The sequence below is a fragment of the Nicotiana tabacum genome, chromosome 5 (genome assembly GCF_000715075.1).
Source record: "Nicotiana tabacum cultivar K326 chromosome 5, ASM71507v2, whole genome shotgun sequence".
Classification (NCBI taxonomy): domain Eukaryota; kingdom Viridiplantae; phylum Streptophyta; class Magnoliopsida; order Solanales; family Solanaceae; genus Nicotiana; species Nicotiana tabacum.
The window spans coordinates 9,335,802-9,347,180 of record NC_134084.1 but is presented as its reverse complement, the minus strand read 5'-3'; positions in this window follow the sequence as shown (position 1 = coordinate 9,347,180).

The window sequence follows — 11,379 nt, the reverse complement described above, 5'->3', positions numbered from 1 at the left end:
TTTAGGTAGAATCAGTAACTTTGAGAAGCTTTCAGGGGTAGTTTAGGCATGGAAAAGGGTAATTCTGATAAGAATAGTAATTTCAAAGTAAAAGGAAGGATAGTATAGGTATTGCATGGGTGGAAGAATACCCTAGGGCCTTCTAGAATAGGATTTTAGTGTACATTTCAGCACAATAGAGGGGCTTACTTGAGTAACAAGTTAGAAATAAGAGGACTAAACTGAAAATAGAAAAGGACTAAAAAGAAATCAAAAATCTGATTTACCCTCTTGTGTCACCTATAAAAGGGCATCAAGTGCCTTGAGGAAGGGGTCTTCTTTTTAGCCAATATTAGCTCCCAAAACTCTGGCCATTATAGATTTCAGATTTGAAGCATCTTTCTAATTCAAAGACCAAAAATACAAAACCAAAAGTTCAAAAAAATATACAAACCCAAAAATGTTACTGTTCCATTCTTTCAATTCTCAGCTTTGATTTACCACTTCCTAATTCAGATTTTGGTTATCATGACTTAGCAGTCTTCTGGGTCCATTTCTGTTGGTTTTTTGAGTTCATTTGAATCAGTTCAGGCCCTTCAGTTGATGCAATAGTCGAGTAGTGTGTTACTTAGTGTTTGGTGAAGCTGTTTTGTGTTAAATCACACTTGTTTGGTTGTTGTTTGAGATTGGTTTCTTGTGTTTAATTCTCCCTGAGCTGCTGAATATTGTTCTTGGATACTGCTGTTGTTTCACCTGCTTCTGCTAACTCCTTCTTCTTTCACTGCAATTCAAAAACCAGGTATATATCCTGAAGTTTGACGCTATGTATCTTCATTTCACTAGAAATATGAATCAGGATTGAAGTGAACTATCTGTTGTGGAGTTGTTGTTTAAGTGTGACATGATTTTGGCATTAATGCTTAATATATGTAGTTCATCTGTTTCATTATAATTATATCCTTTGGTTAAAACTGGTGATGCATGTCTGATAATCGAGTTATGTAGCTAAACAGATGCTCATTGGACTGTTAAACTATTTGACTTCATTGTAGGTAGAAAACCTGTTTAGATTGGTTTGGTACACACGTTTGATAATTGATTTCTACAGCTAGATTTGAGTTATTGGTATTGTTAAATATGGGTTATGCAAATCCAAATGTCACCTGTTATTTGTATTCGAATTGAGCTCATAAATCATATGGGCCATGGCCTATGTGGGAATGGGATTTGGCCTTGTGAGGGCTCGATCCCAGGTTGTCAAACGGACTTCCCTCATGAATTTAGGCTTCCTAGGGAATTCGATCCCAGGTGTCACATGGGCTTCCTTCTCTCCTGCCTGACCATAATCTTTGGGCCGTTTCTGAAGCCCACTTTTCTTTTAAATCTCTAGCCCACACCTGGGACCTTAATCATCTGCACGTAATTAGTTTTCTTTCCTCTTTTAGAGACAATTGATCAATAGAAAATTGTAGTCACTCTCAAATGGTCCTTTTATAAAATGTTGAGACGAACCTCGCCAAACAAAATCATGTATGTGGGGCCCTCAACGAATGGTTATTAAAATAATTAAAATTTGGGAGGGTTGTTTAGTAAATTTCACGGCCTTTCCCAAAAATAATAATACGTTAGAATCTTCAGGCACGATTTAATTAAATTACTTTCTTAAATTCGGGTGCGCATTGATGCGGCCTAAATCCAAATCTCGACGAAGTCGAAATGTGTCGACAACCATGGGTGCATTGATTGCGACATGGTTCGAAATGCGTTTTCACAGCGTCGCAATTCTTTTAGAATAAACAATGATAAAAAGCGGTTTACGAATAAAAGGCACATAAGCTAGTATGTATTAAAATCAGATAAAATTAAATACAATAGTTGAGCGACCGTGCTAGAACCACGGAACCCGGGGATGCCTAACACCCTCTCCCAGGTTAACATAATTCCTTACTCGGATTTTTGGTTCGCGGACCGTTAACAGAGTCACAGATTTCCTCGGTTTAGGATTCAACCGGTGACTTGGGACACCATTAATATCCCAAGTGGCGACTCTAAAATAATTAATAATTAAATCTCATTCCGATTGTCTTTTAATTGGAAAAACTCCTTTACACGCCCTTGCGGGTGTGTGAGAAAGGAGGTGTGACAATATGTATTAAACTCTAAAAACTAACAAGTTTGTTGTTTTCCAGAGAATTCAAGTAGTTAGTTTATCTAGAGTATACTGGCACATTATCATTACCAAACCAGATCAAAGGGACCAATACCAGAAATCATGTCTATCCCGGATGTCGACACAAGTGTTGAGGTAGTGGAGTTGGACGTCAGTAAAATGAAAGAGGAGATGCTCAAACTTAAGCAACAGATGGCCGAGATATATCAGGCCTGGGCTAAAGGACAATCACCCCCAGCTTACCCTGCTAACCCTGCTTCCACTCCACCACCGGCTCAAACTCAGGATCATCCTGCCACCGATCTATTCCCGAGTTTTCCAATTTACCAGCACTACTGGGGAACCACTTCTCATACACCACAATCTCCACCCCCTAAACCAATTCCATACCCCTCTACCAATAACTCCTGTCTTCGTAGCACCTCCACTAGCTACACTCCACAAATCTCCTAGCGAGCTTATGTTCCAGGTCCAAGACAACCAATACTACCCCTCGGAGCCCACTATCAAAGCTTCCGAAACCCATTCATATACTCCTCGCTTTGACCTCCCGATAGAAGCTGATAAACCAATCAAAAATACTGAACATGAGGAGATGTTCAGGAAAGTTAAAAGCTTAGAACAATCATTCAGAGACATGCAGGGGTTGGGAGGGCAAGTCAGCGTGGCCTACAAGGACCTATGCCTGTTCCCGAATGTTCAATTACCGGCAGGTTTCAAGATGCCCAAGTTCGATCTATACAACGGGCACGGCGATCCAGTAGCCCACTTGAGGGGTTTTTGCAGCAAGATGAGGGGAGATGGAGGAAAAGACGAATTGTTAATGGCTTACTTCAGTCAGTGTTTGAGTGGATCAGTATTGGAATGGTATACCTGCCAAGACCATGGGAGATGGTACACATGGGATGATCTGGCGCAAGCATTTGCTTGTCACTTCCAATACAATCTTCAGATCATTCCAGATGGACTGTCCTTGAGAAGAAGCACAGTGAAAGCTTCAGAGAATATGGTTTCAGATGGAGGGAGCAAGCATAAAGAGTAGATCCCCCAATGAAGGAAATTGAGATGGTAGATTACTTCCTACAGGCTTTGGAACCTACTTACTATGGCCATTTGGTCTCAGCTATGGGAAAGTCATTCAACGAAGTAGTAAAGATGGGGGGCATGGTAGAAGAAGGCCTCAAGTCGAATAAAATCATGAGCTATTCGGCTATCAAAGCAACTACTCAGGGTATTCAGGGCGGCATAGGAGGGATTGGGAAGAAGAAAAGAGAGGAAGCAGCAATGGTTGATTCAGGAACTTGGTCTGGATCCAGAGGTTCACCTTACCACTACAATCAACCTTGACCCCATCAACAAACTTATCACCACAATCCACCCCAACACTACTATACCCCGCCAGAACCTCATTTTTCCGTCTACTATGCACAAGCATACAACCAACCTCCTGCCCACGCTCAATGACGTGCTCCTGCCCTACCAAATACTTATCCACATCCACGAGCCTACCAAAACACTCCCGGACAAAGTTTCAGGCCTAGTCAAGCACTCAAGGGTAAAAGGTTACAGAAAAAGAAAACCTTTACTCCGTTGGGAGAATCATACACCAGTTTGTTCCATAGGCTAAAATAGCTAGATATGCTAAGGCCGATACAGTCCAAACTGCCAAATCCTCCTCCAAAGAATCTTGACTATACTGTTAGCTGTGAGTATTGTTCTGGTACTCCGGGTCATGATGTAGAAAAGTGTTGGCACTTGAAAAGTGCAATACAGAAGCTTATTGATACCAATAGAATTGAAGTTCAAGCTCACGAAGCACCTAATATCAACAGGAATCCGATGCCAACCCATCAGGAGGAAAATATGATCGAAATAGTACATGCGGAGGGGGAACCCAAGAAACCATCACAGACCGTCATGATGATTCGGTCCAGTGGAGTCAAGACAGATGAATAATCAGCAGATGAGAAGTTGGTGCTCAAGCAGAGCAAAAAGAGTGTTGAGCCATTTATGGCAGTAGAGAAGGGGTCTTTAAGCAGAGTTGCAACGAAACAGAAAGGGGTAAAGGTGATTGTACCAGGAGCGGCCAGCAAACCCATTATAATCGTGGAAGGAGCCCGCGCAGATCGGGTTATTATCAAGCCAGTAACCCAATTACCAATAATCAACAACAAGGCTATTCCATGGAATTAAGAACGGGTAACGGTGATGTACAAAGGGAAGGAAGTCAAAGAAGAAATCTGTGAAGTACAGGGTTTAACTCGCTCGGGAAGGTGTTTTACTCCCGAAGAGTTAAGAAGAGCTAAAAATAATCCAGCACTAATAAAGAAAGTCGTAACTGAAGAAGAAGCAGAAGAATTCTTGAGGAAAATGAAGCTGTATGACTACTCTATCGTGGAACAATTAAGAAAGATGCCCGCTCAAATTTCCCTATTGTCATTATTGATCCATTCGGACGAGTACCGTCAAGCTTTAATGAAGATCTTGAATGAGGTACACGTTCCCGATAAGATCTCCGTGAATCACTTGGAAAAAATAGCCAACAAAATCTTCGAAGCAAACAGAGTCACATTTTCTGATAATGAATTGCCTGTAGAAGGTACTGAGCACAACAGAGCTCTTTACCTCATATTAAAATGTGAAAACTCTGTGGTGACCCGGGTATTGGTTGACAACGGGTCAAGCGCAAACATCTGTCCTCTCTCCACTCTAAGCAAGTTGAAAATAGAAGATTAGAGGATCCATAATAACAGTAGTTGCGTGTGGGGATTTGACGGCGGAGGTAAAGATTCAGTTGGGGACATAGTGCTAGAGCTGACGATATGGCCAGTCGAGTTCACAATGAAGTTTCAGGTGCTGGATATAGTTGTTTCCTATAAATTACTGTTGGGTCGACCCTGGATCCACATCGCTAAAGCGGTCCCATCAACACTAAACCAGGTAGTCAAATTTGAATGGGATAGACAAGAAATAGTTGTGCATAGGGAAGACAGTTTATGTGCTCGCAGCAATGCCATAATACTAGTCATTGAAGTGGAAGATGAACAGGGACCGTGGGTCTACCAGGTTTCTGACACAATGTTGGTAGAGAAAGTTTCGGAGGGGAAATACATTCCAAATCCAAAGATAACCGCCGCATCAGTCATGGCAGCCTATGAGATGTTAAAGAATGGTTTTGTACTAGGTAAAGGTTTAGGCTCATTTTTGCAAGGCATCATACAGCCGGTGTCTCTTCCCGAAAACTTGGGAACATTTGGTTTGGGATTCAAGCCCACTGCCGCAGACATAAGAAAGGCCAGAAAGCTAAAACAGAAGGCATGGGTCCTTCCAAAGCCAGTCCCACGTCTTTCCAAATCATTTGTCAAGTCCGGTACCAGAAGTTGCCCGGTAACAACAATTCCCAGTTCTATGATTAATCCTGATAAGGAGTTAATTGAAAGATTTGAAAAGTTATTTGATGGTGTGAACATGGTGGAAAGTGGTGAAGGTCCTAGCAACGCAGAAATTCAATTCGTTGGGCTAGAAACAAAGCTTAATAATTGGAAAGTCACTCCTCTCCCCATTCGAAAGGAGTCTTGGTAGTTTATTTTGATTTTCCTTCAGTTTGTTTGGGTTATTCCAAGCTTGTAATCCAGATTTTTATCTTTCAGTCTGTTTGAAGTGTGCAAACCTTGTTATCTTTCATCATTCAATGAAATGCAGTTTCCCTTTCTTTATCATTCCTGATAGTTTTTCTTTTGTTTTTCTTTTCTTTTCTGTACAGTTCTTTTTACGCTGACTCTAGTGATATGGCATGCATAAGGAATCCTCAGCCCAGTCTTAAAAATCAATCTGATTCCGAAATAATAGTTCAATAAGTAGATTGTGATTACGAATCAGAAGATGATGAGGATGGGGCCTTCGAAGAGATTAGTAAGGAGTTAATTCACTTCGAAAAAAAACCCAAACCCAACCTGAATGATACAGAAGCCGTCAATTTAGGAGACACAGATAATATCCGAGAGACTAAAATAAGTGTCCACCTCGAGCCAAAGATTCGGGAAGAGTTAATTAAAGCACTCATCGAATTCAAAGATGTTTTTGCATGGTCATATGATGACATACCGGGCTTGAGCACTGATTTAGTGGTCCACAAATTACCCACCGATCCAGTGTTTCCTCCCGTCAAGCAAAAGTTGAGGAAATTCAAAACTGATATGAGTGTGAAAATTAAAGAGGAAATCACCAAACAATTGGATGCAAAGGTCATTCGGGTCACTCGATATCCTGTTTGGTTGGCTAATGTCGTGCCTGTGCCAAAGAAAGACGGCAAGATCAGAGTATGCGTCGATTACCGTAATCTCAACAAAGCAAGTCCGAAGGATAACTTCTCATTACCCAATATCCATATTTTGATCGATAATTGTGCCAAGCATGAGATATGATCTTTTGTGGATTGCTATGCCGGGTATCATCAAATTCTAATGGATGAAGAAGATGCAGAAAAGACGGCATTCATCACGCTGTGGGGAACTTATTGCTACCGGGTAATGCCATTTGGTTTGAAGAACACCAAGGCAACTTATATGAGAGCAATGACTGCAGTGTTTCATGACATGATACATAAAGAGATTGAGGTATACGTGGATGATGTGATCATAAAATCAAAGCATCAGGCCGACCACGTTGGGGATTTGAGGAAATTCTTTTTGAGACTTCGCAGGTACAATCTCAAGCTTAACCCTGCCAAGTGCGCATTTGGTGTTCCATCCGGAAAGCTGTTGGGATTCATAGTCAGCCGGCGAGGCATCGAGTTGGACCCATCAAAGATCAAAGCCATCCAAGAATTACCACCTCCGAGGAACAAGACTGAAGTGATGAGTCTGTTAGGGAGGTTGAACTACATCAGCAGGTTTATTGCTCAGCTCACGACAACTTGTGAGCCTATTTTCAAATTGCTGAAGAAGGATGTTGCGGTCAAGTGGACTGATGAGTGTCAAGAAGTGTTTGATAAGATAAAAGGATACTTGTCAAACCCGCCCGTGCTGGTTCCGCCAGAACCAGGAAGATCTTTGATTCTTTACTTGATAGTCTTGGAAAATTCATTTGGTTGTGTACTGGGGTAACATGACATTACCGGCAGAAAGGAACAGGCTATCTACTATCTTAGTAAGAAGTTCACTGCTTATGAGGTTAAGTACACTCATCTGGAAAGAACATGTTGCGCCCTAACTTGGGTGGCTCAGAAATTGAAACATTATTTGTCATCCTACACTACTTACCTCATTTCGTGTTTAGATCCGTTGAAGTATATCTTTCAAAAGCCTATGCCGATAGGGAGACTTGCGAAGTGGAAGATATTGCTCACAGAGTTTGACATCATCTATGTAACTAGGACTGCGATAAAAGCCCAAGCATTGGCCGATCATTTGGCCGAAAACCCGGTCGATGAAGATTACGAGCCATTGAGAACTTATTTTCCCGATGAAGAAGTGATGCATATCGATGAACTGGAGCAAATTGAAAAACCAGGCTGGAAACTTTTCTTTGATGGGGATGCCAACATGAAAAGAGTCGGGATAGGAGCTGTGATTATTTCTAAAACAGGGCATCACTATCCTGTTACGGCTCAACTTCGGTTTTATTGCACTAACAACATGGCTGAGTATGAAGCCTGTATTTTGGGTCTAAGTCTAGCTGCAGACATGGATATCCAGGAAATCTTGGTCTTGGGAGACTCGGATCTTCTGGTACATCAAATTCAAAGAGAATGGGAAATGCGAGACTTGAAGCTCATACCGTACCGACAATGTTTACATGATCTTTGTCAACGGTTTCGATCAGTGGAGTTCATGCATATTCCAAGGGTCCATAATGAGGTCGTCGATGCTTTGGATACCCTGGCATCAATGTTGCACCATCCGGACAAACCTTATGTCGATCCTCTTCATATTCAAGTCCGAGATCAGCATGCTTACTGTAACATGATTGAAGAAGAACTTAATGGCGAACCATAGTTCCACGATATCAAGGAGTACATTAGAATGAGGTATATCCAGTGCAAGCCACAGGGGATCAAAAGAGAACAATTCGACGGTTGGCAAATGGATTCTTCTTAAGTGAAGGAGTTTTGTATAAGAGAACACCAGACCTTGGATTATTAAGATGCATAGATGCTAGACAAGCTACGGTTGTCATGTCCGAAGTACATTCGGGAGTCTGCGGACCACATATGAGTGGATATGTGTTGGCAAAGAAAATTCTCCAAGCAGGCTACTATTGGCTTACCATGGAGCGAGATTGTATCAATTTTGTGCGCAAATGTCATCAGTGCTAGATACACGGAGATTTGATTCATTTTCCACCATCAGAATTGCAATAAGTGCAAATATATTTTCAACACTTTCCTTCCAGCATAAGTTTCATATCCTTCTAACAAAGGTTTTAAAGTTACAGTTCTAACAAAAATATTCATTGTTTATTTTAACACTTAATTGTACAGTAATAGTCTACGGCAAGTATACTTTGGATGAATTAACATTTGTAACTACCTAAATATAGCTAGATTCCTCATTAAATTTTGATTTGAAAATAAGCAAAACAGATTGTAAATTATTACTTGACATGAGGAGTATATATAATCAAGTAAACAACGTAAACTACTCTATCTCTTCATGTTAATCCTCTTTTTAACACATTGGATATGTCGTTAAAATTGCATTAGTTGAAGGAATAAGTTACTATTATTCCTTTATGTTCTTTATGTAATACTTGATCATAATCTTGAACATGAAATTTTTTATAAAGAATATCGTCCATTTCACTTGAATAAGAACAGTCAACATCCGCAAGTGAAGTCTGCACCAAATTTCATAAGTTAGAAATATTTTTATGGTTAATCAAATTAAATTTAGTAGTATATCTCAACTAATCTTTCCTTGAGTTCTTTTGCGGACTTCCCTATAAGTTGCATAGCTTCGCGATTCCAAAGCAACAATGAGATAAAAGCGGTTCCATCCATAACACGAACTTGAAGCCTATACCTGCAACTCAATTTTTATTAACCTTATGCATATTTTTTATAGATATAAGATTTTAAAATTTTTACTAAATAGTACTAACCTGTGAGTAACAGAAGACTCTTCTTCATTGCATTTGGCACAAAAGTATTTATTTTCAACTTTTTCCACCTTTCGACTACACTTGTTGCATGCCAAGTATGACCATCCCCGGTCAAGTTCCAAATTAACCAATTTTGCCGCAATCCAATAGTTGGATTCCTATTGAGTAAAAAAATAAACAATTATTGTAAATGCAAAACAGATAACATAAGGTAAATATAATTGAGAAAGTAAATTAAACTCACTTGCGTGCACTGAACTAAATCTCTAATAGTTTTAAACAATACAATTCCTTTGTCTAACGCATCTCTAACAGAGTAACTTTGTTGAGAACTTGTTCGAGTGATTCGCTCAATGTTTGATTGACGTGCTGCAAGTAATCTGCATAAGTCAAAAATTGTAATTTATAAATAATATTTTTATATTTTCTGTACATATAGAAAAGGATTATACACTTCACAAACCTGGATTTAAATTCAATAGACTGCGGCAACGTAGAATTTATCCATATCTTTGTCTGATCCCAACAGCTACGCACTGAGTAATTATCTATGTGTCAAATGAAATATGAATAAAAATTTGAAATTTAAAATTATTTTTACAGTAAAATAAAAAAATACATGTAATTTATGGTAAACCTCGATATTTTTGAGGTTTCATATGCTGGAAAATAACAATCAAAGGCTCATCGGCAGATTCATTCAAGTGATGTTGAATTTGATCCACAAGTTCGCTCCATAATGTTGCCATAATCCTGTTCCTCCTATACGTTTCATGGTAAGATTAATAAACACATATATATATAAAATCTATCAATAAAGTATTTTTCTATTTTAAAAGTACTTACTGATCATCTTCGAGTACAACATTAATAAGGAAACTTTGGTCGTCTTCCTGATTGTAGGTCTTAACATCTTCATAGGTCACAACCTAACCAACAATATCTATAAATATAAAAGTTAGTAACATACTTTAAGAAATAACATTTTTAACTTTATTTAAAATTTTAAAAAATATTACCGAGTAATTATGTCTCATCGACATCATGTTCATTTGTTAGTTGGTGAAAAGGGCGCAAGTTAAAGATGTTCATATGAAATGAAGGATCATTTGTTTCCTCGACAAATGTCTTCTGAGTAAATGTCAGTTTCAGCTTGTGTGTCGTAGTCCTCAACTTCAAATTATTTGGTCTGACTACAAAGTAGTTCATACGATATAAGCGAAGTTCATGTATCTTGTTCCTAAAAAACTTAAGAACATACTTTCCGATTGTAGCATGTATACGATCACCCTGCAAATTCAGATTCATTATTAGTGCACAATTATGAAGCCAACAAATGTAAGCGCGTCTATACTTTCATTACTGTGTAAAGTTGTTAAAAGATGTAATGTCAAAAACCAGAATGTTACAGTTGTTGTATATCAATTATGAAGGCAACATTAGCAGAAACAAAGCTGAAAATTGCATATATAAACGTAGTTTGTATATGTTCATCCGATGATCGTGTAACCAAGGCAAGCAGTAGCTAATATTTGCCGAACTTATATATTTTGTACAATACTTCTTTAATAGCAGAACAATTCCTCTGTTATTTTGAACAATAAATCTATTATTATGTACAAAGATGCAACTTACCTGATTGTTAATATAAGGACAATCACTGTGTAAAGGTATGCTCAACATTCGAAGTGAAAAACGAAATGACAATGAATTCCAAATCAGTTAAAGATCTGTTGATATGGAAGTCGAATTATTTAAGTAATGCATCAGAAAGAATTTTCATATGGAATGCGACTACATTAGTAAGTTTAAAACTATGAGAAAGTTGAATATGTTACCTTAGAATCTTGTAAAACCAATTCAATTGAAAACGGTATTTGCGGGTTAAAGCGATCCGGCATTATCCACATTCTAACCACTCTAACTTTGAGATTCCATTGGATCGAGTTGGATGATATTTGTTTGATATCATGAATTTGTGTGGCCATACTTGCAAAGTAATTGCAATCAGACTGTAGTAGATGAAATATGAAGTTGAAAAGGTTTTGAAAATATAAAGCACATAAATCATGGAGTTATAGATGTGTATATAAATTTGGGATTTTTCAGTTGGAAGAGCATGTTTGAGA